Genomic DNA, 27,915 nt, shown 5'->3' with positions numbered 1-27,915 from the left:
CAAAATTTAATTGCTCATAAGTACGTGAACTGAGATTTAAGCATAAAGGTCAGTCTGATCGGAGCTTGCCCTACACCACCTTTTTATCCATAATTTATCACACACTAGTACTATTTTTGTAGTTAACATCTGAATGATTAGGCAGAAGTAAGCCATTTGGAACTGTGCTGCTAAGACATTGGAATACCTCTCCCTTTTCTTAACATACTACAACTCTCTGGATATGTTTTTTATTTTTCGTTTTGAGACAGGGCCTTGCTCTGTCTCCCAGGCTGGAGTGCAGTGGTGCAATTATGGCTCACAGCAGCCTCAAACTCCTGGGCTCAAGCAATCCTCCCAAATTTGGGAGGCCTCAACCTCCCAAATTATGGATATGTTTAATCTGAAAAAAAAAAATACAAATTGTTTCACTGCAACTTAAAAAATTGGTAATTTATTCCATAGATTTCAGTCTAGTTCTCCAGCTTTCATATTCGCTCAATATCTACTGAAAGCTCCCATTCATGTTGAGTCAGCTAGCAGGGTATACAGGCAGGTCTGAAGCTTATGAATAGGAGAACTGGGATGACTGCCATTGTGCAGATCTTTCTGGTAAAGTCAGAATTTGAGGTTTAAATAACAGGTTGTCTTGAATACCTACTGATCCCCATGTAAGAATCTAATGTTATATCATTGACTCACCTGAGACTTATTAGTCACCTATAAAGCAACTATAACATAATGAGGAAAATAAGGAATTAATAATTTTATTTTATAAAGCATTTCAAAAAATATGCATTTGTAATTAGTGGAAGCATGTTTTTATTCACTGTATAGTTTTTCCATAAGAGCACTAAGCTTAAACTTGACTTCAGTATGTTAAGTATTCTGAGAATGTTATCTTTCTCAAAAAAACTTACAAAATGATAACTTGGAAACAAGGAAGATTTTGCATAAATCCTGCATTAAGAAATTTTTCTTGCATCACTGGGCTTACAGGAAGAAAGGAAAATCTTCAGCAGCCCAAAACACACAAACGCAGAAAGAATACACAAAATATAATCTGTGAAGTAAAACCAGAGCAGCGAGTAAACCCTTGTGAAAAGCAAGGCTACCCTGATTGTAATGCCAGTGCCAGAGCTAAGGCAAGGAGACTAAGCCTTAGGGATGCAACAAGGTTGAATTGCTGATCCTAAAACCCCCACATTAATCTGGGCATCTTAGAATGGGCCAGAGTGTTCTCAAGTCTGTAGTACTAGCTGAGTCTTAGAAGAAATAATTTTAATTTAATTTTTCCCCGGGTAATAGCATATTCAGTTTAGGCCCCAGTTTCCCCTCCTCCTAAGTGTTGGAGACAAGGGCATATCAAGAAAGGTTGAGAAGTGGTAGAATCCTCATGCTTTGGGATGGGATCCTGAACAGCTCACTCTAGAAGTGATTAACTGTAAATGAAGTCCTTGAAGGAACTGAAACCTAGTTTGAATAATCTCAGCTTCTCAAATTGGATTAAGGTGATTCCAGATAGAGCCCATAATCACTTGTCAAAGGTAATATAAATTTTCTCCAAGGGAAGATAATATAGCCTAAATTAAATTCTAAAATGTTTTATATATACTATCTGGCACTAAATTAAAAAGGACACATAAATAAATCAAATAATATGATCAAAATCCAAGAGAAACAACAGATAATAGAAGAGCCCCATTACCTAGGGGATTCTAGGGGATCCAGAAAATGGAAGTACGAGACACAGATTTTAAAGACACTATGCTAACAATGTTCAAGATAATTTCAACAAAAAACTAAATGAAAATCCTGGAATGAAACAAATAAACAAAAACCTGAAACTGAGAACTAAATGATGAGTTTACTATCAGATGAGATCTGACAGAAGAGAAGATTAATGAATTAGTGTTAGGTTTCGAAGGGATGGCGAGGGTTAAAGAAAGACACACACACACACACACACACACACACACACACACACAGAGGAAGAGGGCACACAGCAGCAAATGCAGGCTTTATGTCCAGCATAAAACCTACAGAAGTTGGGGACCAGCCTAATGCCAGAGCCCACCACTGCTTACAGGCTGGGTGTACTTATAGATATGGGCAGGAGGGATCTGGGCAGTATCGCTTGCTGCCTGGCAGGATATTGATAAGATGTTCCAATGATGAGGCGTTTCTGGCCCTTGTTCCAGCAGGATATCATCGTGGTGTTCCTTGGACCTCCGTCCAGCAAGATATAATAGGGATGCTTCTTTAGTTGGGCCTTTGTCCACCTTGCGACATGGTCAGGTGGTTAGGCAGGAGGTTTCTCATGGCCCAAACCCCCATGAAATGTTTCACTTTGACCAAGGTCTGCAAAACAGCAGGGAGCTTACAAAATGGTGCAGTTTGGACTAACAATTAGAAGATAGCTCGGAGAAAATATATTTTTAAGACAGAAAATAGATAAAATAGCCTAAGTTTGGGAATACGTGAGTCACAACTAACACGTGGATAATGAGAGTCCTGGAGGAGAGTAGAAAGAAAATAAGGCAGAAGTGTATTTAAAATAATAATGGACTTAACAGTTTTCCAAAAAGGATGAAAGATTTAAAATAGAGGTGTCCAATCTTTTGGCTTCCCTGGGCCACATTGGAAGAAGAATTGTCTTGAGCCACACGTAAAATACACTAACACTAATGATAGCTGATGAGCTTTAAAAAAATCACCAAAAAAAATCTCAAAATGTTTTAAGAAAGTTTATGAGTTTGTGTTAGGCCACATTCATAGATGTCCTGGGCTGCATGCAGCCCACGGGCCATGGTTTGGGCAAGCTTGATTTAAAGCCATAGCTTCAAGGTGCTTTATGAAACAAACAGGGTAAATAAAAGCAAAATCGCACGTAAGTATATCATAGTAAAGTTTCAGAACTACAAAGATAGAAAAATGCTTAAAAGCAACCAGGAAGAAATCTTTGTAACTCTACAGGAATTAAAATAGGATTAACCATCAAAACTCATAAGATGTAGCTAAAGCAATGTTGAGAGAAATGTTTCATTTCAAATATGTATGTTAGAAGAAAAAAATTAAAGTCAGTGAGTTAATAGAAGCAATGGAAACTCAAGCACAATAAAATAAAGGCTGAAAGAAAATAACTGCCAATCTAAAATTGTATTTTCTCTTTTTTCTTTATATATACATATATTTTAAATTCTATTTTCAATAAAAACATTCTTCATGAATAAAGGTGAAATAAAAGTATTTTCCACACAACCGAAAACTGCAAGAATTTATCACCTGAAAATCTACACTGAAAGAAATACTAAGGCATGTTCTTCAGTAAGAAAGGGTAAATGGATAGTTTTAGACAGACAACTAGACAGAAAAGTGTGGAGATGCAAGAGAAAGAGCAGCAAAAAGGGTCTAAATATTTACAGTTCAAATATATAATAATAATAATATCATATTTAAAATTTAAAACATATAGAATTAAAATATATGACAACAATGCCATCTAAATCTAAAGAATGATAAACTGAGGTTACGTATTCGAAGGTTCTTGAACTGTCTTGGAAGAAATATAAGGACTAAATTATCCTAGTCTTTGATAAATGAAGAATCCAGGTTTTAATCGCTCAGGGTAATAAAAAAAAAGTAAACAATATATAACTAAAATAGTCAATTATTTAAAGTAAGAAAGAAGAAAAAAATAACACTAAATGGTGACATTTTTAGCTTAATTCTCTGTGAGCAGAGAAAATTTATGAAAATTCAGTACATGCATGCTAGCTAGGGCAGAAAGCATGTTGCAACATGTTTAACTCTTTGCCCATTTGCTCCGAGAAGCCCCAAGAATACTTGGCTGGCCACACTTGGCGGCTGTAGCATTTGACCCTGAGGTAACTAACTTTGCAACAAAATATCTCGCTTTTATTACTATTTTCACATTGCTGTCATATATCGACTTTGGAAAGAAAAGACATCTTTTTATTTATGCATTCTGTCCTTAGTAGTGTTATTCCCGTTTACGAAATATACGAAATATAGTAATTCTCAATTGCTGAAAATGTCGAATTCTAGAAAAAGTAGCATTCTTACGTGTGATATTAACGTCATTCTCTGACAGGTGTTGACATTTGATGAATCCAGTTTTTCTGAAATAGACAATTATGATGTCAGTTCTGTTTAGAAAAAACTCCAAGAACAGTTTTTATATTTTATTATTTATTTATTTGAGATGGAGTCTTACTCTGTTGCCCAGGCTGGTGTGCAGTGGCACGATCTTGACTCACTGCAACCTCTGCCTCCCTGGTTCAAGCAGTTTTCCTGTCTCAGCCTCCCAAGTAGCTGGGATTACAGGCATGTGCCACCAGGCCTGACTAATTTTTTTGTATGTTTAGTAGAGGTGGGGTTTCACCATATTGGCCAGGTTGGTCTTGAACTCCTGACCTCAGGAGATCCACCCACCTCGGCCTCCCAAAGTGCTGGGATTACAGGCATGAGCCCTATGCCCAGCTCAGTTTTTATATTTTATTTTCACAGTGAAAACCAATTAGATTTGCTTCAGCCTCAGAGAGCATATTTATGTGAAATTAAATGAGCACTGGCAGAAAGCTTTTTTTTTTTCTAATCAGGAAAAGAGTTAAAAGGATTATAATAAAATGGAGTGTGCTCACCGACCACAGTAGAAATAAAAGTCAACAACAATAAGAAAACTTGAAAATCCCCCAAATAGTTGGAAAGTAAATAATATGCTCCTAAGTAATCTGTGAGTTAAAGAATAAATTACAACAAAAATTAGAAAATACTTAAAAATGTTAATAAATATAATACCTGTCAAAACTCATGGTATGTAGTTAAAGGCATGCTGAATGAGAAATTTTTAGTTTTAAATACACATGTTAGAAAAGAAGAAAGATTAAAGTTAATGAACTGTCTCAAGAAGTTAGAAAAAAAACAGTAGATGAATCTTGAAGACAGTAGAACAGAAGAACAGAAATCATAAAGAGACAAGCAAAAAAATCAATGATAGATTAAAAAAACGAGATAGAGGCATCAAAACCAAAACGGGGTACTTTGGAAAGAGTAATAAAATTGACAAACTCCTTCCTTCTGAGACTGGTGAAGAAAAAGTTTGAAAAGAGAGAATGCAGAAATACCTAATACTGGAAATGAAAAGGTTATATTTTTACAGATCCTATGTTCCCAACTTTATGACAATAAATTTGAAAAGTATGTAAAATTAATAAAGTCCTGGAAAAATAAAACACAAAAACTGGTGCAAGAAGAAATAGAAATTATAAATATTCTAAATAAATGTATTATATTTGCTAGTAAACTTTGTGAAATAAAGTGCTAATTTTGTCACCTTTCCTGGAGAATAAAATAGAAGAAACATGTCCAAGCTTGCTTTATTAGGTCAGAATAATTTTCAAAATGAAAATTTTAAAAGAATATTAAAGAATGAAAATTATAGGCCAATTCATTTATGATGATGATATGAAAGTCTGTAAATTCATTTAGAAATTTGAATTAGCCAATAGATAAAAGTATAAAATATTGACCTCATTTGATTTATTTCAGAAATATGAGGTAGGTTTAATGTTAGAAAATCAGTCACTGTAGTCTACATTAACAGCATAAAAGAGAAAATGTTGTAAGTATTCAAATGGATTCAGAAAAAGTATTTGATGAAACTTGATGTTATTAATGGTAAAAGCTCTTCTCTAACTAAGAATGAGAACTTAATCTCATTTCAAATACAAGATATTCTAAAACAAACAAAACAAACTACAGCAAACATCAAATTCAATGGTAAATATTAAAAGCTTTCTGTTTGAGATAGAAAATAATGTGAGGGCACTACCTATCATCACTTTAAGTCAACATTTTTGTATAGGTCCTAGCCAGTGCAATAAATCAAAATGAAATTAAAATACAATCACTTGAAAGGAAAGAAAAGTTATCATTATTAATGTACAATATAATTTCATGCCCCCAAAATCTGGAATAATCACTGATAAGTTATTAGAATTAAGAAATGATTTTGGCAAGTTTATTGAGTGCAAGATCCAATATGAAAACATACCTTATATTTTTATGTATTGGCAGATAATTAGAAAATGAAATAAAATAACAATTACAGTAGCATTAAAACAACAACCAATACCTAGCAATAAATCTGACATAGGTTGTGCATGACTGCTATTCAAAAAACAATTTTAAGATAAATTTTTAGAAGACTTAAAGAAATGGAGACATACACTACATTTATGGATTTAAGGAGTCAATGTTCCAAAGATGTCAGTTCTACTCAATCTGATCCACTAGATTTAGTGCAGTTCTAGTGAAATTTCTGTCTTCTTAAGGTATGAATTGACAAGTTGATTATAAAGTTCACAGAGCAATGCAATGAGCCAAGAGCCATGGATAATCAACTTCCTTCATGAAGAAGAACAAGATGAGAGAACTTACTCTAATTGATATTAAGCTTATTACAAAGTTATAGTAATTGCAGTAATGTGGTGCTTGAACAAAGATGGATAAATAGACCAATGTAACAAAATGGTGCTCGGTAACAAACCCACGCATATACATCTATTTGATTTATGTTAAAGAAACAATAATAGAGCAGTAGGAAAAGGGAGGTCTTTTCAATAAATCGTTCTGGGTCAACTAGATAATCATGTGGTCAACTAGGTAACAATAAGTGGTTCCAGCTCAACTTGATAACCATAACTAGACAATGAACCATATATTTGACCCCTACTGATATCAAATGCAAATATTGATTCTATATGAATGCTAGATCTTTTTAAAAATAATATGGAATATCTTTATGACTTTGAAAATTGTGACAGATTTCTTGAGCAGCACACACAACATTAATCATAAAGGAAAATATTGATATACTAGAATACTTTAAAATTAAGAAAACTTGTTCAGCAAAAAAATAGAGTGGGAGAACATACTTATAACACTTATAATCAACAAAAACCTTATGTTTAGAATGTATAAAAAAACTTTTACAAATGGATAAGACATGGATAAGAATAAGAGGTTAAAAAAGATAAGACATCACAATAAATGTAATAGAAATAATGATGAGAGAAAAAATAGTAAAAATTAGTGCAGAAAATAAGGAGAAACAATCAAATAAGCAACAGAAATTATCAACCATGTTAGTTTTTGAAATAGTAGTGAAGTAAATAAATTTTGGCTAGATTGATAAACAAACAACACATAAATAATATTCATAGGCTGGGCACAGTGGCTCATGCCTATAATCTCACTTTGGGCACTTTGGGAAGCCCAGGTGGGAGGATTGTTTGAGCCCAGGGGTTTGAGACCAGCCTGGGCAAAATGGTGAGATTCCATCTCTACAAAAAATTTAAAAAATTATCTGAGTGTGGTGGCACATGCCTGTGGTCCCAGCTACTTGGGAGGCAGAGGCCAGAGGATCACTTGAGCCCAGGAGGTTGAGGCTGCAATGAACCATATTTGTACCACTTGCACTCGAACCTGGGCAACAGAATGAGATGCTTTCTCAAAAAAAATAGTCATATTAATAATAAAATTGACATAGCTATGGATCTGTACATAATAAAAAGAGAAAACAATGAACAATTTTGTGCCAATATACTAAACACTTAGAAAAAATGAATAATTCCTCAGAAAAAGGATTTATCAAAACTGACTCAGAAAAAAACTGAAAGCCCGAGTAGTCTTAAAATTATTATCTTCATACAAAAAACAACAGGCAAAAATCGTTTTAGAAGAAACTTCTAACAAGCATTTAAGGAGCAGATGATTAAAATCATACTAAGTGTTTTCTTGCGAATAGACAGAGAGGAAATCAAACTCATGTTATTAGGCTAGTTTGGTCTTGATAACAAGATCATAAACAATTATTGTGGTAGGTAAATCATGGATGCAAAGTCTTTGAAACTACTTCCATAAAGAGTTAGGTTTACCTCTCCTCTACAGTATTTAATGCTTATACTGCCTTTTTTTAAAACTAATAAAGTATGGCAGAAGTGGTGCTAAGATAATTCAGGACCCAGCTTTTAAGAGGACTGATGAGTACTGCCTTGGTTGCTTGGAGCCCTGAACTACTGTGGAAGAAGCATAACTAACCTGTTGTATAGACTATGCGGTGAGACCCTGAGACTATATGGAGAAGGAGAGGGGCCCAGATGAGCCCAGCATTCCAGCCTTCCCTGCCAATGCACCAGGCATTTGATTGAATTTGTCTTGGGCTTCAGCTTAGTTCAGTCCCAAGCTGACTACCACTGAGTGATCTTAGTTAATGGCATACAGAAATGAACAATTTCCCAGAGAAGCCCTGCCCAAATTTCCAACCCACAAAACCAGGAGACATAATAAAATAGTTGTTACTTTAAGCCTCTATGGGTGGGAGTACTTTGTTATGCAGCAATAAAATAGCTGGAACAGACTGTATGGGGGAGCAAATTTGTAGTCCAATATCAGACATGAACATGGATGCAAAAATCCTGAACAAACTATTGGCAAATCAAATCCAGTTATATATATATATATATGTATGCCAAATTGGGTTTATCCCAGGTGTGCAAGAGAGTTTAATATTAGAAACTTCACTAATGTAACTCACTGCAATAATAGATTAAAAGGAAAAAGCATAATTTTATTTCAATAAGTGAAAACAAGGCATTTGAACTGCCAATGCACATTCACTATAAAAACTCTTAGCAAAATAGGAATAAAAAGGTCTTTTTTTAATCTGATGAAAATTCTCCGCCAAAAATGAACAGAAGGCATCCTTTTTAATGGTAAAATATATTAGCATTTTATTTAAAATCAGGAAAGTTGTTTATCATCAACATTTCTGTTTAACATTGTATTAGAGATTCTAGCAAATACGTAATTTGAAAAAATATTAAAAATACCATTTATAATAGCAATAAAAATAGGCAAATAGGTACAGAGTAACAAATCTAACAATAAATAGACAAACCTTTATGGAAGCAATTTAAAACTTTATTAAAATATATTAAAGAAGACCTATATAAATACAGACATAACACTTCATGAATAGAAAGACTAAATATCATAAAGATGTGTGTTTTCCCCAAATTAATCTTTAGACTAATGAAATTCCAGTAAAATTCCAGTGGTGGTTTTAGTGAAAATTGACAAGCTGATTCTAAACTTTTATATGAAACAGCAAAATCTCAAGAATAGGCAAGACATTCTTAAAGAGGAAAAATTTTAAAAAATAAATTTGAGAGGACTTTGCCATGTTAGATATCATGATATATTATGAAGTTATGGTAGTTAATATACTTCATATTTGTGAAGGAATAGGCATACTCATTGGTGGAAGCAAATAGAAAACACCCCAAAATATGTAAACATATAATGTTATATGCATAATGATATCTATAATAATCAAGGAATACTAAATGTAAAAGAGATATTTCAGTAGAAGCTCTAAACTAAATAAACCATTTGTCATTAAAAAAAAAATCACTCAGAAGAGATAGTATATGCCAGGAAATCTGATTTTAAGGACAGGAAATTTATGACAACTAACCACAATTTTTGTATTTGCACCTAAGTTGAATACACTACTGCGTCATGCCTCCAATGACTATTCTGTTTTCTCTATCGCCTGACTAGCTCCTAATCATTAAAAAAAATATATTTCAGATATTGAGATGTTCTCTGCTTAATTGTCTCTGGTCTACCTTAAAGAATAGCTCATCAGTCTCTTTGATGTACTGTTTTGTAAGGAACATAAATTACTAATGTTTTTGGATTTCAATCACAGTAATGCAATTTACTTACACTTTTGCCCTATTAGACTGAGTTCCTTGACAACAGATATTACCCTTTTAATAGATAACAATTTTTGCCAGCTTCTGTACTAGATATGTATTGGAGATACAGAAATCAATATGGATTGGGAATGTGGTTGGATTCATAAAAAGGATTAAGATAAAAAAGAAAGAAAAGGAAAGAAAGAAGATATAGTAACATTTTAAAATTATTTTCCATGATCTAAGCAGCATGCTAATCACATTTACATGTAAAGAGTCATGGAATTACAGTGCTGGAATGGACTTTGAGATCATCTCTCAAACCTTCTTATTTTACAGAAGTAACTATGTCACAGAGCATTTAAGTGGCTCATCCAAGGTCATCTGACTATTTGGTTGTAGAAGGCATCAAAGTCCAAACATCCTGTCTCCTAGTTGAGTGTTATTTCCTCTACATCATACTGCTTCCTGTTCTGGCCTTTCTAAAATACAAGAACAGAGTTTAGTGTCCCAGACCCCTGTATATTATCTGACTATGGCTCATCATCAGAATATCCTTATGCTTCCAAAATAACAGTTTTAACTTTGCCTGAGAGGTTATTTTGAATCATTATCTTCCTATGAGAAATCAGGTACAAATGTTTATGGATTAAGTGATTTAATACTACATTATGTGAGGTGGTTTCATCTCTGTATTATTCATAAAACCCAAATGTTATCAAATTATTCTAATTTATGTTAGAGAGAAAAATATCTGTATTAACCCTGGGCTAGACAAGTAGCACTATTCTTATTAAAAAACTCAAGTATATGTAAATTTACAGAATTCAGCTTTTTTTTCCATAGGTTATTGGGGTACAGGTGGTGTCTGGTTACATGAATAAGTTCTTTAGTGGTGATTTGTGAGCTTTTGGTGATACTTTGATTACATGACTGTTTATAATTACATCAAATCAAAGCCTTTCCTTAAAATTTGGTTTCAACCTGGTTTATACTCAATTAGTTAAGACACTTTTATTTAATATTTGCTTTTTTACTTTTGCGTGCATGAAGTTTAATAATTCATCTAATTTGACTTAATTTTCTAAAGCCTGAAGTGTTTTTGAATAAGCTTTGCCTTTGGTTCCTATTAGGATTTCTCTTTTCTCATAAATAACTTGGTCTCATTTAGATGGCAAGAAATACACAGGAAAAAAAGTAAATATTTTTCCTGGCTCATAATGATGTCTCAATTTGTATCTGTCCCATTGAAGCACCCAGTTTACTAAAAATAAAAATTTTATGCATAATACCAAAGTTTTAGATGTTAGACCATTAGGCACTTCCAAATAGCTACTGATCATTTGTCAGAGATCTGAACTCAGCTAAGTAAGTTTCTTTTACTGAAAACAAAACAAAACAACCAGTGACAGCATCAGAGTTCGCTGTAGACTGCTCAGCTGGGATATATTCAATTCAGATACCAAGTCCTACCTGGAAGTGTGAGTTAATCTAGAAAGCACAAAATATTTCCTGTTCTCTGGAAACAGAACCTGTAAGAAGGGGAGCCATTGTGCACAGAGATAAAGGATACTCAAAACACCATCTCACTTCTGTATTCTGAGTCACTACAGATATTGACTAACACGTCCCCAGACTGCTGAACAACATATTGGAAATGTTCTCCTATCTGCCCTGACCCCTCCAAAAGTGATTATTTGATTAATCCATTTTAAGGTCTGAAATTCTCAATTTTTCCTAAAACAAAATTTCTGAAAATCTAACTATATCAGTAACAGATTGCTAAGGAAGGTATGTTTATTAAAATCTTCAAAAGTGATGTTGTTTGAATGTCATGAATATGATTTGACTCCATCTATTTCCACTGTGTGTGTGTCTTAATTTATGTCTTATTCTGTTTTCTCATTTATGAATGGGATAAATAACTTTCCTGGGGCTGAAGCCAAAATGATTGTGGTTCTGTTGCTGTACCCTGCCACTCTGCTCCTTTGGGGGAGATGCCCTGTGGTTTTGCCAGGGGCAGACAATCCCATAATCACACACCCAATGCCCTGGTCACAGGAGTAGATAACCAGCCAGACTGAACCAATCACAGTGGTTGCTGTGGCCTGGCCAGGGGCAGCCAGGGGTCTAGAGCAGGTTGGCCAGCATCCTTCTCTAGGGAGTTCTAATCAGAAGCTGGGAGAGAAAATGTGTCTTTTCTATGTGTTCAGGGGCTGTGAAAATGTGGGATGTTCCCTGCCACATGAAAAAACTGAGAGCAGTGGCATTATGCAGTGATGAATAAAATAGGGCAAACAGAGAGAGAGAAAGCAGGCAGGGCTGACAATGTTTGAATTCTTTTTTCTGGCGCTGTCCCCACAGGGGCCCTCGTTCCTGTTGTTCTTTCTTCAATTTGGGGGCATAACCCAGGTTCTTCAGGAAATACCCTTTCACTCAAATACATTTCTTTCCCTTTGCTTTTCCTTTTTTTCTCTTTCTGAAAATAAAAAGCATAGGCCATTAATTTTGGATTTTTAATTCTATCTACATGCTTATATAAGGCATTTACAACAATATTTTTTCCTTTGAACACTATATCCAGTCAAGGATAGGCAGCATGTATAATTTTCACTCAGTTCAAAATATTTTCTAATCTTCCCTGCAATATTTTTGTTTTGACCCATGGATTGTTTAGAATTGTGTTAATTTCCACATATTGGGTGATTTCCACATATTTTTTGTGATTGACTTGTAAAATTGCATTGTTGTCAAAGAACACGGTCTGTCTGATTTCTATCTTTTTAATTTTATTGAGACCTATCTATGGCCCTATATGTGGCCTATCTCTGTGAATGGCCTTTGTACAGCTGAGTAGAAAGTGTATTCTGCTCTTTTTAGGTGAAATGTTCCAAAAATGTCTATTAGGTCTACTTGATTGATGGTGTTGGTCAGTTCTACTACATGAGTACTCATTTTCTGTCTACTTGTCCTATTACTGAGACAGGAATGTTGAAGTAACACTCAAATGGATTTGAGTTATGTTTTCTGGATAATACAATTAGTTGCCTATTTAAAAACAAAACAAAAATAAGTATAAAAGGCTGCTAACAGTAGGCACTGTTTTAGAGAGTCGTGTATTTATAGCTTACGTGAACAGTGGACAAACAGCAACATGCTCAAGAGTTTCTTCCTTGTTTTGTTAGTTTATGGAAATGTTGGGAGACAAGAAAATATTCGGAAATGGCTTCTTTCTAGGGGTCTTCACTTCTTATAAGAGGCTCTTGGATGTCAGGCCAAGTCTGGGAGTGGGTGGGAAGTCTGGTTGAGTTGGCTACACTCTCTAGGCAGCAGTGCTTCTTCTGGTCTACACCAGCATCCCAAGACTACCCAGGAATGCACTGAAGAGGAGTGACTCACTCACCCACTCAGCCCAATTAGAGTTGCACCAAAATGAGCTTTCATGGAAATTTGCAGCACTGATGTTGTATTCAAAGCTTCTCTCCTTATTATTAGCACATTTATAAACAAAATTTTAGGCAGAAATTGTATGATGGTGTTAGCTCCTGTAGCTTCACAATATTTCAGCAAGGAGGCAGGTATTATCTTGTTTACTAGAGAGAGGGACACAGAAGATGAGAGAAACAGGTACTCCCCCCAGTCTTCTGAGTGGTGCAAATGTAACAACAACAGTATGTTGAAAAATGATATGTCATTGGGAAGCATAGCTTTGTAGAGCTCATGTGCATGCTCTGAAGTTCCTGTAATAAAAGTAAAATGCTTTTAAAAATTATTTTGAAAGCTGCTACATTTCTGAAATATGCTATAATGATATCAACTTCTGGCAATGGAGCTGACGTATTTCTGCTCAAAGTACACACATACAGGTGTTATTTTTAAAACAATAATTCAGCAATTACCCATGATGTGGTCACATTCCTGACTTTATTGAGTGGCAGTGCTTGGGAGGAAATGTTGAATTTTAATTGATGATATCAATATGAAGTTTCATACAATAAAAATGAAGGCAGGGAACAAAGGCAACATATAATTGTTTGAGAATATTTAAAAGCAATGTCAAGTTGTGGTGAGATTCTCCTGCCCATTTTAGGTAGAGTTTTGCAGTGTGTTGTTTGCTTAGATTAGAGTTTAATTCAGTATTTAAAAAACATTGCCTATTTTTGTTCTTAACCATCATCATAATAGATCTATGATTATTTGATTTTATAGATGGTAGGATATTTTTTGTGGGACTCAGTTTCATTTAAACAAGCTGTCTTCCATGTAACGTATGCTTTTGCTAGTGGATCATAATAGTTATTAATAAAAATTAATGCCTTGTGTTTATTCATCTATTTCATTGGAAACAACTGATAATCTTTCTTAATTACAAGACAAAATGAGTTCCAATGACTGAACTAAAAAATTGAGACAAATTTAAGGAGTGAAAGGAATTATTATCCTTGACTAAATGCAAGTAGTGATGTAATTTCTTTGTACATTGATGTGAATATCATTACTGAGTTATGTTTTTATTTGTATGTAATTTTAGGATTCATATGCAAGTCCTGTAAGCAACTTTTCTTTTTTTTTTTTGAGATGGAATTTCGCTCTTGTTGCCCAGGCTGGAGTGCAATGGTGTGATCTCGGCTCACTGCAACCTCCGCCTCCCAGGTTCAAGCGATTCTCCTGCCTCAGCCTCCCAAGTAGCTAGGATTACAGGCATGCGCCACCATGCCTGGCTAATTTTGTATTTTTAGTAGAGATGGGGTTTCTCCACATTGGTCAGGCTGGTCTCAAACTCCCGACCTCAGGTGAACCGCCTGCCTCGGCCTCCCAAAGTGCTGGGATTACAGGCATGACCCACCGTGCCCGGCCTAAGCAACTTTTCTAAGAGGGAAGTTGTCTTGGAATATGAGTGGGTTAAATGGAAGTTTCCCATATGGATATCACGTAGACAAGCTCCACCCAAAGTGTAGTCTGTGGACCTTCATTGTCTTCATCACCTGGGAGCTTGTTAGAAATTCAGAATTGTGCTGAACCAGAATCTCTTTGTTGGCGAGGAGCTCAGGAATTTGTTTTAACAAGCTCTTTTTTTGTGTGATTCAATGAATGTTAAATTTTGAGGACCATTGATCCACACGTTATACATTTCAGTGCTGGTATCAGGTATAAGAGCTGACTCAGACTCTGTATTCAACAACCATCCTAAGATCTGGGTTTTCCCCTTCTCCCATGGACACTTACCTGAATAAATAATCAGATTTCTTTAGGGAAGAATTGGTTAATTACTACCGTTGTGTCTCAACTCCTTCCTCATGGGGGACCTGCTCGTTCCTTCAGTAGATGGTTGAGTCAAAGAGCTGGCTAGGGATTGTGATACTCCATTGGGGCAACTTTATTTATAGAGTTGTTAGTTTTTGAACCATCACTACGATACAGTTTTAGAACATTTCCATCACCCCCTCCCCTTAACTTCTCTTCAGGCTATCTGAAATCAATCCTTTCTGCCACCTTCATTTCCAGAAAACCTCTGATCTGCTTTCTGTCTCTACACATTTGTCTTTTTCTTGAGTATTTCATATGAATGGAATCATATAATGTGTACTCTTTTGCATTTGGTTTCTTTCAGTTTGCATAATGTATTTGAGGTTCAGCCATTTTGTAGCAAATGCCAACATTTTGTTCCTTTTTGTTGCTCAATAGTATTTCGTTGTATGAGGATCACATTTAGTTTATCCATTCTCAGGTTGATGGATGTTGGATTGTTTACAATTTCAGAATATTATGAATAATGCTGCTAGAAACATTTGGGTACAAATCTTTGTGTGGACATACTTCCAGGTCTTGTGGGTAGATACCTCAGAGTGGAATTCCTGGTCATATTGTTACCAGTGGAAGGTGTCCAGGTTCTTGGCATTTTAAACAAAGAATTGGACAAAACACACAAACAAAGCAAGGAAAGAATGAAGTAACAAAAACAGAGATTTTTTTTTTTTTTTTCCTGTGTTTATTTATTAAAACTATAAAACTACAGTAATCAAAACAGTGCAGTACTGGCATAAAGACAGACATATCACTAACTGCAACAGAGCCAAGAGAACAGAAATGGACTCTTACACTTATTGGCAGTTGATTTTTAGCAAAGGTACCAAGGCAATTTAATTGAGAAAAGATTGTTTTTTCAACAAATGGTTCTGGGACAACTGGATAGCCACATGCAAAAAAAAAAAAAAAAAAAAAAAATTTAAACCATTACCTCACATCATTCACAGAGATTAACTCAAAATGGATCATAGACCTAAGTTTAAGAGTTAAAACACTGCAATTTCAACAGGAAAATGTAAAGGAAAATCTTCATCATCCTGGGTTAGGCAAAAAATTCCCACACGCCGCTTGCTCAAGCCGGCTCCCGCCCTGTGGAGTGTGCTTTTGTTTTCAATAAATCTCTGTTTTGCCTAACAGAGATTTATTGAAAACAAAAGCACACTCCACAGGGCGGGAGCCGGCTTGAGCAAGCGGCTCAAGAGCACTGGTTACAGAATTTTCTAGGGTTTAAATACCCTTTAGAGATTTCCCATTGGTTACTTGGTGTATGCTGTATGTAAATGAAGAGGATGAAGTGAAGTTACAAAGTTATTTACTTGGTGTACGTCCTATGCAAATGAAGAGGATGTTTCCTGCCATAGCTGAAGTGAAGTTACAAAGCTCTTTATTAATACTTGGGTTTAGAAGGTTGGGGTTTTTCAGTTTAATTTAGTTCTAGGAATTCTTTAGTTTCCCTGTCTGCAGAGCTTATTTCCTGCCTCAATATCACTTCTTATCATTGCTATTGATTACCTGAAATAATCAATACATTTAAAAAATATTACTTCAAATGTACAATTTGGCTGAGAAAAATTTTTTATACATCACTTTACTCAGATCATGTCAGACAATTACAAAAGATTTTCTGACTGTACAATACTGGTAGATTCATCAGTTTTCAGAGAATTTTATTGACTTTGTCATTCTCTGAATAATAATTGGTCCTTTACTTTCTGTTCATAGCTGCAATTCCAAAATAGACTCTTATTTGACAGAGGCACCTTATCAATCATTTTGCTTGCTTTGTCCCCAGTCACTGCTTTTGCATTTATTTGCCTGTAGGATTATATGTGTTTCATCAATTATTTTACAACAACATAGGAAAAGTTTCTCCAGCTTTCGTATTCTTATCAATATTACACACCATGTTAGTTCCTAGGATGCCTGAATGTTCTTTACTTTGCCTCAGAAATTTTAATAAGTTTCTCGTAATGTTCTTTGTACGTGTCAAATGACAGCAGTATTTTGAGACACAACCTACAATGAAATAGGTTCACTCTCAGCTGGCAATTAAATTGCAAATTTCAAACAACTATTTTTGTCATTTTTGTGTAATGTTATTTTTGTTGAAACTTGCATTTTATAACACAAACAGGTGATTCAGTCATTAATTAAGTTTTGCCACAATCAACACTGGTGCTCATATTTGTTATAAATCTCTTCTATTATGTCCAGAAATTTTTTAGACCTCTTAATCATAATAGAATCAAAATTTTTTTTAAAAAAGCATTCTTCAAAACCACAATGTGATACCACCTCACACCAGTCAGAATGGCTATATTAAAAAATCAAAAAATAACAAATGCTGGCAAGGTTGCAGAGAAAAAGGAATGCTTATACGCTGTTGGTGGGAGTGTAAATTAATTCAACCATTGTAAAAGACAGTGTGGCAATTTGTCAAAGGCCCAAAAACAGAAATACCATTTCACCTAGCAATCCCGTTAGTGGGCATACACCCAAAGAAATATAAATCATTCTGTTGTAAAGACATATGCATGTGTATGTTCACTGCAGCACTATTCACAATAGCAAAGACATAGAATCAACTTAAGTGCTGATTGGTGGTAGACCGGATAAAGAAAATGTGGTATATATACACCATAGAATACTATGCAGCCATAAAAAAGAACAATCGTGTCCTTTGCAGGAATGTGAATGGAGCTGGAGGCCATTATCCTTAGCAAACTAACACAGGAACAGAAAACCAAACACCACATATTCTCACTTATAGGTAGGAGCTAAAAGACGATGATACACGGACACATAGAGGAGAACAACAACACTGGGGCCTATGGGAGGGTGGAGGGTGAAGGGTGGGAGGAGAGAAAGGACCAGGAAAAATAACTAATGTCTTAATACCTGGGTTGCAAAATAATCTGTACAACAAACCCCCCATGACACAAGTTTACCTATATAACAAACTTGCATGTGTACCCCTGAACTTAAAAGTTAAATTAAAAAAAGAGTCCAACCTGGATTATAGTTCATGATAATGTATATGTACATTTGACTTCTAGAAGTGCTGAATTGATATATCACTAAGAAATACATGATGATGAGACTGAAAATTCATTATTATGAGAAACTATAGTGGTCATTTGTATATTCACAGTATCCTCACATCTAAGGCAGACATTTTAATTATTGACACTTCGATCCATTCATAGGTCAGCATAAGTAACCAGACTCAGTCTATGGCATTACATATATTGGCCTTACGGCAAGTAATACCATTTATAAATGATATAACTTGCCAGTATCTGTTATTTTACATTTTAATAGTGGCTATTCTGACTGGTATCACATTGTGGTTTTGAAGGACTCTTTTTTAAAAAAAAAAAAAATCCTTCTTCTTTTTTTTTTTTGAGACAGTCTTGCTCTGTCCTCTAGGCTGGAGTGCAGTGGCACGATCTCGACTCACTATATCCTCTGCAATTCTCCTGCCTCAGCCTCCCGAGTAGTTGGGATTACAGACGCCTGCCACCATTCCTGGCTGATATTTTTCATTTTTTAAATTTTTTTGTAGAGATGGAGTTTCACCACATTGGCCAGGCTGGTCTCGAACTCCTGACTTCAAGTCACCTGCCTGCCTCAGCCTCCCAAAGTGCTGGGATTACAGGTGTAAGCCACCATTGTTAAATTATGGTTAAGAGGTTTAAAAATATTCCTAGACATAATAGAAGAGATTTATAACAAATAAGAGCACTAGTGTTGATAGTTGTAAAACTTTATTAATGACTGAATCACCTGTTAGTGTTATAAAATTTATTCTGCTAGTTTGTTTCCTGATAGATGTTAAAAGTATTGGCCAGGCATCGTGGCTCATGCCTATAACCCCAGCACTTTGGGACACCAAGATGGGTGGGCCACTTGAGCCCAGGAGTTTGAGACCAGCTTGGGCAACATGGTGAAACACCATCTCTACAAAAAAAAAAAAAAAAAATTAGCCAAGCATGGTGGTATGCACCTGTGGTCTCAGCTACTTGGGAGGCTGAGGAGGGAGGATCACTTGAACCTGGAAAGTCGAGGCTGCAGTAAGCTGAGATCCTGCCACTGCACTCCAGCCTGGATGACAAAGCAAGACACTGTCTTAAAAAAAGTAACATTAAAATGTTAAAACTATATAGCTAGTAAAATGTTCAAATGCTAACCTAAAGTTATGTCGAGGACTAGCAGTGGTATATGGGGTGTGCTTTGGGAAATGCTGCTCTAACCTATAACATCAGGACCGTGAGTCACCTAAATAAACCCACCATCTTCACGTCATCTCACCATTCACACTGTGCCAATAGAAGATATAAACTGGGCCGGGCACGGTGGCTCATGCCTGTAATCCCAGCACTTTGGGAGGCCGAGGCAGGTGGATCATGAGGTCAGGAGTTTGAGACCAGCCTGACCAACATGGTGAAACCCCATCTCTACTAAAAATACAAAAATTAGCTGGGCGTCGTGGCGCATGCCTGTAATCCCAGCTACTCAGGAGGCCGAGGCAAGAGAATTGCTTGATCCTGGGAGGTGGAGGTTGCAGTGAGCCGAGATTGCACCATTGCATTCCAGCCTGGGCAACAGAGCGTGACTCCATCTCAAAAAAAAAAAAAAGATATAAACTTTTGGCCAGGCCAGGTGACTCATGCCTGTAATCCCAGCATTTTGGGAGGCTGGGACAAGTGGATCACTTGAGCCCAAGAGTTCAAGACCAGCCTGGGCAACATGGTGAAAACCCATCTCTACAAAAATTAGCCAGGCGTGGTTAGGCAGGAGGCTTAGGCAGGAGGATCACTCAAGTCCAGGAGGTTGAGGCTGCAGTGAGCTGTGATTGCACTACTGCACTCCAACTTGAGTGACAGAGTGAGACCCTGTCTCAATTAAAAAAAATAAATAAAGACAAACTGTCAAGAAGAATCTATCAGTATTCTTGATTCTTGCTTCTGAATCTAACTTTTTAAAAAATTACCAATAGTTGGAATGATTAATAAATGAAAGAGGCAAAGAAAAATTTGAATAAAACCCTCTTCCATTCTCTCCTCCACATTCATCTAACTGTGGAGCAATCAGGGTGTTAAAAGAAAATGTAACTAGAGAAAGCTGGATTCCAATCCAGGTTTTTCAACTTAGAGCTCTTAAGTAGTTGAAGTGTATGAAAATAATTATATCTGTCTAGAAGGATTCTATGAGTTTTTTTTTTTTGACGGAGTCTTGCTCTGTCACCCAGGCTGGAGTGCAGTGGCGCGATCTCGGCTCACTGCAAGCTCCTCCTCCCGGGTTCACAGCATTCTCCTGCCTCAGCCTCCCGAGTAGCTGGGACTACAGGCACCCGCCACCACGCCTGGCTAATTTTTTGTATTTTTAGTAGAGACGGGGGTTTCACCATGTTAGCCAGGATGGTCTCGATCTCCTGACCTCATGATCCACTCGCCTCGGCCTCCCAAAGTGCTGGGATTATAGGCGTGAGCCACTGCGCCCGGCCAAGGTTTTAATATATCAAATGTAGCGTGCCTGGCATAGGGCCTGGTACATAATAGATATTCAAAATAGTACAGTTACTTTTATTTTTATTTTAGAGTCAGGGTCTCCCTCTGCCACCCAGGTTGAAGTCCAATGACCTGATGATCACAGTTCACTATAACCTCAGACTCCTGGGCTCAAGCAATCCTCCCACCTCAGCCTCTTGAGTAGCTAGGACTACAGGTATGTTCCACCACACCCAGTTAATTTTTATTTTATTATTTTTTCTTTTTTTGTAGAGACGAGATCTTGCTATGTTGTCCCAGGGTGGTCTCAAACTCCTGGCCTCAAGCAATCCACCTGCCTTGGCCTCCCAAAGTGCTGGGATTACAGGTAGTTTTAATTCTTTTTTTTGTTATACTGGTTGAGCTAAGAATATCCCCCCATATACTTTGTGTGCTGCTGTAGAAACTAAGTTACATTGTAAAATATTTTCCAAATTGCCTCTCTATTAAATATGAACAACATTTTCTTTGAAAATTCCAAAGGCATCAACAAATCTAAGGAGGATAAAGAATGGAAAAATTTAAATATTTCCAAAATATAGTACTTTTGTCACAGTCAGAATGGTTTAATAATGTGTTCAAAATGTTGGATGTTTTGAGATCTTCAGATGAAAGGCACTGCGGAAATAAGGTGTCATTACAGTTCATTTGACTACGCCTTACCAAACAAATTTTTTAAAATTATGGAATCAAAACATGTAGCTCACCCTTCCTATCATATTATCCCTTAAAACATGCAGAAAATCTCTAAATTATTAGTGAACTTGAATAACAATATATAAAATTATGATCCCAAAAATGAAAACACAGTATTGTATCCCTTAAATAGTGAACTGATAATTAAATAATATGTATGTATGTATTTATTTATTTATTTTTGTGACAGAGTCTTGCTCTGTCCCCCAGGCTGGAGTGCAGTGGCACAATCTCAGCTCACTGCAACCTCTGCCCCCTGGGTTCAAGCAATTTTCGTGCCTCAGCCTCCCAAGTAGCTGGGATTGCAGGCATGTGCCACCATGCCCAGCTAATTTTTAAAAATATTTTTAGTGGAGACGGGGTTTTGCCATGTTGGCCAGGCTGGTCTCGAACTCCTGACCTGAAGTGATCCACCTGCCTCGGCCTCCCAAAGTGCTGGGATTACAGGCGTGAGCCACCACGCCTGGCCTAAATAATATTTTATAGAGAGGAAAAGGTGAAAGCTGTTTGGACAAATTAATATTTAAAGAAAAGACTTCTCAACATAGAATATGTGAAGCTAAAATGTATCTCATCTTAAATATTGTCATCGCTTTCCTTATTTTCCTCTCCAAGAAAAAAGAACCAGAAGTTTATTTGTTCTGAGAATTCAGGAATGAATTTTCATATCATGTGGTTTAGTTGGATGATTTTTTTCGGAGAGACTGACTACCTGGAATTATGTGATTTTTCTTAATTCATTCCTGTTTTTCCTTCCGTGTTCATGTATTTTCATTCATCACAAATATGATGGAATGAGCCCACATCAAAGGACCTTGACCATAAAATGTTAAGAATACAAGGAAACCAATGAAAAACCTTAACACCATTCAAAGACCTTTGTCTCTTACAGGCACTGATGACATGTAGTAACACAAAAGAATGTGGTCACCCTTCTGGAATAGTGAGTCCGGTAAACTTGTGTTTGATTCAGGTCATGTGTTGATTGGCTGGGCTATTCAACACTACTGTAAACTCAGAAATGGATTTTCCAAACACATTTATTTTCTTTTAGATTGTTTACAAAATCTTTCTGAGTAATTTTGAAATTTAAAATGTATATTTCTTATTCTAAAAGCAACATGTGTTCACTGTACAAAAGCTAGACAACAGGAGAAAAAAACATATTTTGTATTCTGTGTTTAACATTTTTGTTTAAATCCTAATCTGTCCAAAAACATTCTCATCTTTTCCTTTCTATAAACATTATTTAACTCTTATGAATAAACACAATATTTTTTATTATTGGGATCATCATTTTGCATATTCTATTTAAAATTTGCTGACATAAGAAACAAGAAACAAATAAGAACATACAAATAAACAAATCCCCACCAGTTACCCTGTCATTAGGTATAATCACTATTAACTTGTTGGATGTCTATTTTTCCAGAATTTTCTCAATTTGCAAATCATTGTCAGAAGCAATAGGTCTTAAATTGATTTATTTGTAATCCAAAAAATGCATTGGCTCTGTGCATTCTGAAGGTATACGTTGTTCCATCTTCTACTCCACACGCTGCTAAGAACTATTGGAAAGTCACTCTTAATAAGTTCATAGTTGGCAGTGGGCAGGGCCTTGCTGAGAACTCCTGGCTGGGCACCTGCTGTGGGTTCATCTGCGCGTTCCCTCAGCTGCCTCCTTTCAACCTTGTCAACCCATTGCGGCCTCTGGTGCCGCGGTGGTGGTTCCTGTTCCTGCCGCAGCTCTCTCCCCTTCTTCCCTCTCCACCAGATTGTGGAGTTCACTCACCAAGCTTTTACCCAGGTGGCTGCCAGGCTCTTGGGAAGCAACAGTGCATCTTTTCTTGTTCTTGCTGCCTGGCATGCCAGTGCTTCCTCCAAGAATTTGAAAGACATATTGGCGGACCTGATAGTTAAGGAGCAGGCTAGAATTAAAACCTTCAGGCAGCAACATGGCAAGAAGGTGGTGGGCCAAATCACTGCAGGCGTAAGGTATGGCGGCATGAGAGGCATTAAGGGATTGGTGTATAAACTTCAGTTCTTGATCCTGATGAGCGTATCTGTTTCCGAGGCTTCAGTATCCCTGAATACCAAAAACTGCTACCCAAGGCTAAGGGTGGGGAAGAACTCCTACCCAGCGGCTTATTTCGGCTGCCGGTAACTGGACAGATCCCAAGAGAGGAACAGGTATCTTGGCTCTCAAGAGAGTGGGCAAAGAGGGTAGGCAGCTCTACCTTCCCATGTGGTCACCATGCTGGACAACTTTCCCACCAATCCACACCCATGTCTGAGCCCAGTGCAGCCATGGCAGCCCTAGACAACTTTGCCTGAGCATATCCAGAGGGTGCCAGTCAAACCAAATACTGGGAGTTGATTTATGAAGACCGTGTGTATCTAATCACAAAGCTACCTTGTATTGCAGAAAAGGTCTACCGAAATCTCTGCGGAGAGGGCAGTGGTATTGGGGTCACTGACTCTAAGCTGAACTGGTCCCACAGTTTCACCAACATGTTAGGCTATACTGATGCTCAGTTCACTGAGCTCATGCACCTGTAGCTCACCATCCACAGTGACCATGAGCACAGCAATATAAGTGCTCATACCAGCCATTTGGCGGGCAGTGCCCTTTCAGACCCTTCCCTGTCCTTTGCAGCAGCCATGAACAGGCTGGCAGGTCCTCTACATGGACTGGCAAATCAGGAAGTGCTTGTCTGGCTAACACAACTACAGAAGGAAGTTGGCAAAGATGTGTCACATGAGAAGTTACGAGACTTCATTCAACTCGAGATGGGTTGTTCCAGGCTATGGCCATGCAGTACTAAGGAAGACTGAGCCACAATGTACCTGTCAGCGAGAGTTTGCTCTGAAACATCGCATAATGATCCCATGTTTAAGCTGGTTGCTCAGCTATACCAGATTGTGCCCAACATCCTCTGACAGTAGGGTAAGGCCGAGAATCCTGGGCCCAATGTTGATGCACACGGTGGTGTGCTCTCCAGTACTATAGCATGACGGAGATACATTGCTACGCGGTCTTGTTTGGGGCATCACAGGCATTGGGTGTACTGGCACAGCTCATCTGGAGCCGAGCCTGAGGCTTCCCTCTAGAAAGACCCAAGTCCATGGCACAGGTGGTCTGATGAAGTCTGTGGACTCTAAGTCAGGGTAAAACTGGAGACTGGGGGAAACTGACTATCAGAAAGTGAGGAAGCCTTAAAAAAAATGTATATTTTTGTTGCAGGGGACCTTTTAAAGACTTAAGATTAAATTGTATTTGAGGCACTGATAATCTGTTTGAGGTTAAAATATTAATTAAGACCTTAAAAAATGAAAAATGAGCCCTTCTTCCCTAACCAGCTCCCTTCCCCTGCCCAGTATTAGTTGCCCGTCCACTGTAGGATGACCAGAACTAATGCATGTGCTATGGGTTGACCAGAACTAATGCATGTGCTATGGGTTAGGTTTGGTCCCTCTCTATCTTTAGAGTGAGAATCTGGCTCCTCTTTCTCTGGGTCAAAGCCAGTTGCAGAGAATCTGCAGTCACTTTGGAGCTTTTGCTTCTTCTCTGCCAAACCTCAACAAGCCAGCTAACCAAGACTCTGCCCCTTCTGTTTCCATAGGAATCACGTTGGATAGTCAGCAGTACCAAGCCCCTTGGCACTCTCTCACGCACACAAACACCTCCTAGCAAGACCTTTTGGTTAGCCAGACAGGCAGGCTTTGGCAAATGTTTTATGATACCAAGTGATCATAAAGGCATAGTATTTGTGGTGACCGGCACCCAATGTTAGATTCTATTTTGATTTTTAAAACTATCCAATTAAAATTAAGACTTGGGAGTGTTCTGTTTCCCATTACTTTAATATTTACCTCCTCCCAGACTTTCCATACCTGTTGCATCTCTAGCTGAGGGTGTTCCGGACCTCCCACTCTTGGTCCCTACTAGTGACCTCTCAACAGATCTGTGGTCCCAGTCACTGGGTTTTATCAGTGCTTAATACTTCCACAGAACACAAGCCACTACCCTTGACCTTCCCTTGCCCTTCTAATGTGTTGTGGGGCATAGAACAGGGACTCAGGAATGACCAGCATGGTATTTTCAGAGTATTTTCATGGTATTTTCAGTCTGGTCCCTGGGATATTAGCACCTCTTTTTGAACAGGGAATTGATTCAAGATTGGACATGATCTCGTCTGATTATCATGTCCTGGGGCTGAGGGCATTAAAAATAGTAAGCCTCCCTCCTCATTTGCCGCCTCAAGAAAATGCCCCCTTATTTATCAACATCCTTTTCCTGCCCCTTCCCCGAGAGCTCACAGTACAATGTTTGTTTTAGAGGCCCCATTTGCACAGGTTTTCAGCAACTTGGAATGCTCTGCTGCTTTTGAGGTGGGCTTGAGATACACTCCTGCTGTGCCCCCTTCTTCCCTCCAAACTCCTGCCTGTGTTTGTGTGGATCCTTAATCCCAGAACCACCGTGTTCAGTTGGACACACGTAAACCCCTGGGTAACCATCAAGTCATGATGCAGACTTCAGGCTGTTCTGTATAAAATGCAAAATAAACATTTTTATTAACTGTAACAAAAAATTCATAGTTAAGTGGAGGAATCAGACAAGCATATCACTGTTGTCATTGACACCATATGCTGTAGGGGACTGAGGAGTGGCACCTACTGAGCCTAGAGGAATCTGAGGAGCCTTCACAGGGGACGTCATGTTAGAGTCTTGAATAAGGAATAGAGTGTTCATCATTCAGGCGAGGCAGGGGAGGCCTTTCCAAGGAATGTGCAGGGCTGGGAGAGAATGTAAAATAGGCAACCCTGAGTAGGTTAATATGGAATATGATAGTGAAAAATAAATCTTGAAAGACAGAGACCCGACTGACCATGCAAAGACTTAATGTCCTGATAAGAAGCCTGGGCTTCAACTGGTAGGTCATAGGAACCTATTTAAGGAATGTATGTGTGTGGGGGTGGAGTGGAGGCTTCTATAAGAAATACACAAGTAATCTTTGGATAGTGCCTTCTGTTTAGTTTCTGAAGACATAGCCCAAAATGAGGATTGAATGAGCAAAAAAGGCTGAGTGTAGTTGTGGATACAACAGGACACGTGCTTCTGTCTCACCCATGAGGAAGCTCTGGAGCACAAATTGCACCACAGGGTTAATACCATCCCAAGGCATGGGGTTGCCCTTTAACCCCTGGGTCAATTAGTCCTTGGCCCAGGGTTTGGTGGGAAGGGAAAGAGGTAGAGCTTCCTGTGCTAGCATTGGCCGAGAGCAATTCTCAGGAGAAGGGGGCATCCATCAGTAGTCACAGTTCCCATCACAGCATGAGTGCAGAAGCAGGTAAAGAGGAATTGAGCAGAGCACCAGTGATGCATCCATTGCAGAGAGCTTTAACTAAACGGCACAAGTGTATTCTCGATGAACATTTCTGGCTCTTCCTCTGAAAGTTTGAAACTCTGGTACGTCTACATCTATCAGATGAGGAGAGTCTTGTGGTGTTGACAACCAACTAATCATCCTACGTTGACAGAATGAGTCTTCCCTGCCTGAGGTAGTGTGCTCTTCTGGGTCATAAGGGAGAATTTTCTATCTACAGGGAGAGCCTTAGGGTTAGGGAAATCATATTTCAACATGTAAAAACATTAAGTAACAGTAGAAAAGTTAAAGATTTCCATGAGGCAGCAGTACAGTGGCTCTCAAAGAAATAGAAGGCAATTGTCACATGAATGGCTGTGACTTCAGTTGGAGTAGAGTCACTTCTTTGCTCTTTTGAAACACTATCTCTCTGATACTTTCAAGATACTTGAGAAGTGACATCAGCTTCACTGCCATTAGCTTACCTGAAGTGTATACACAACATGGGCATGGAAGCAATGCTGCCTGCCTCTCAATATGATGTGTGCATTCATTCATTCATTCAACAAATACTATGTGGTATGCAGTGCCTCGGGTGAGAGAAATATCACAAAGAACAGTGCAATATCCCTGAGGTTGGGAAGCTTACATTTTAGATTTGGAGAGGCATACAGTCTATATATAAGTAATTAAGTAAGAATGAATGTCAGCTTGTGATAGGTATCAGGTAAAAAATAAAGCAGGTGAGCTGGGCATGTGAGTGAGTGGTTCATGCCTGTGATCCCAGCACTTTCGGAGGCTGAGGTGGGAGGATTGCCTGAGCTCAGGAGTTTGAGACCAGCCTGGGCAACATAGTGAGACCCTGCCTCAACAACAACAACAAACATAGCCAGGTGTGGTGGTAGATGCCTATAGTCCCAGCTACTTGGGAAGCTGAGGTGGGAGGATTGCTTGAGCCCAGGAGTTTGAGACTGCAGTGAGCCGTGATCACACCACTGTACTCCAGCCTGGGTGACAATGAGACCATGTCACAAATAAATAAATAAATAAATAAAGCAGGATAAAGTGGGTAGAAAGCACCAGAGTGTCACGGGGTTAATGTTGATTTCTATTTTATTTAGAATAATCTGAGAAGGCCTCACTTATAATTTGGCTTGAAGAAAACATGAGAGCAAGTCATGCAATGTTCAAGTAAGAGTGCAGCAGTCAGAAGAAAAAGCTATGCAAGGG

The 27,915-nt window shown here is 37.7% G+C and overlaps 1 pseudogene; it reads left to right on the top strand.

Annotated features, from left to right (window-relative positions):
- Nucleotides 1–22,217: 22,217 nt before the first annotated feature.
- Nucleotides 22,218–24,491, top strand: LOC129032430 (citrate synthase, mitochondrial-like; annotated as a pseudogene).
- The last annotated feature ends 3,424 nt before the right edge of the window (nucleotides 24,492–27,915 follow it).

Source organism: Pongo pygmaeus, chromosome 2 (genome assembly GCF_028885625.2).
Source record: "Pongo pygmaeus isolate AG05252 chromosome 2, NHGRI_mPonPyg2-v2.0_pri, whole genome shotgun sequence".
Taxonomy (NCBI): Eukaryota; Metazoa; Chordata; class Mammalia; order Primates; family Hominidae; genus Pongo; species Pongo pygmaeus.
The sequence above is the reverse complement of the archived record's forward strand: the minus strand, read 5'-3'. Positions and strand labels throughout refer to the sequence as shown.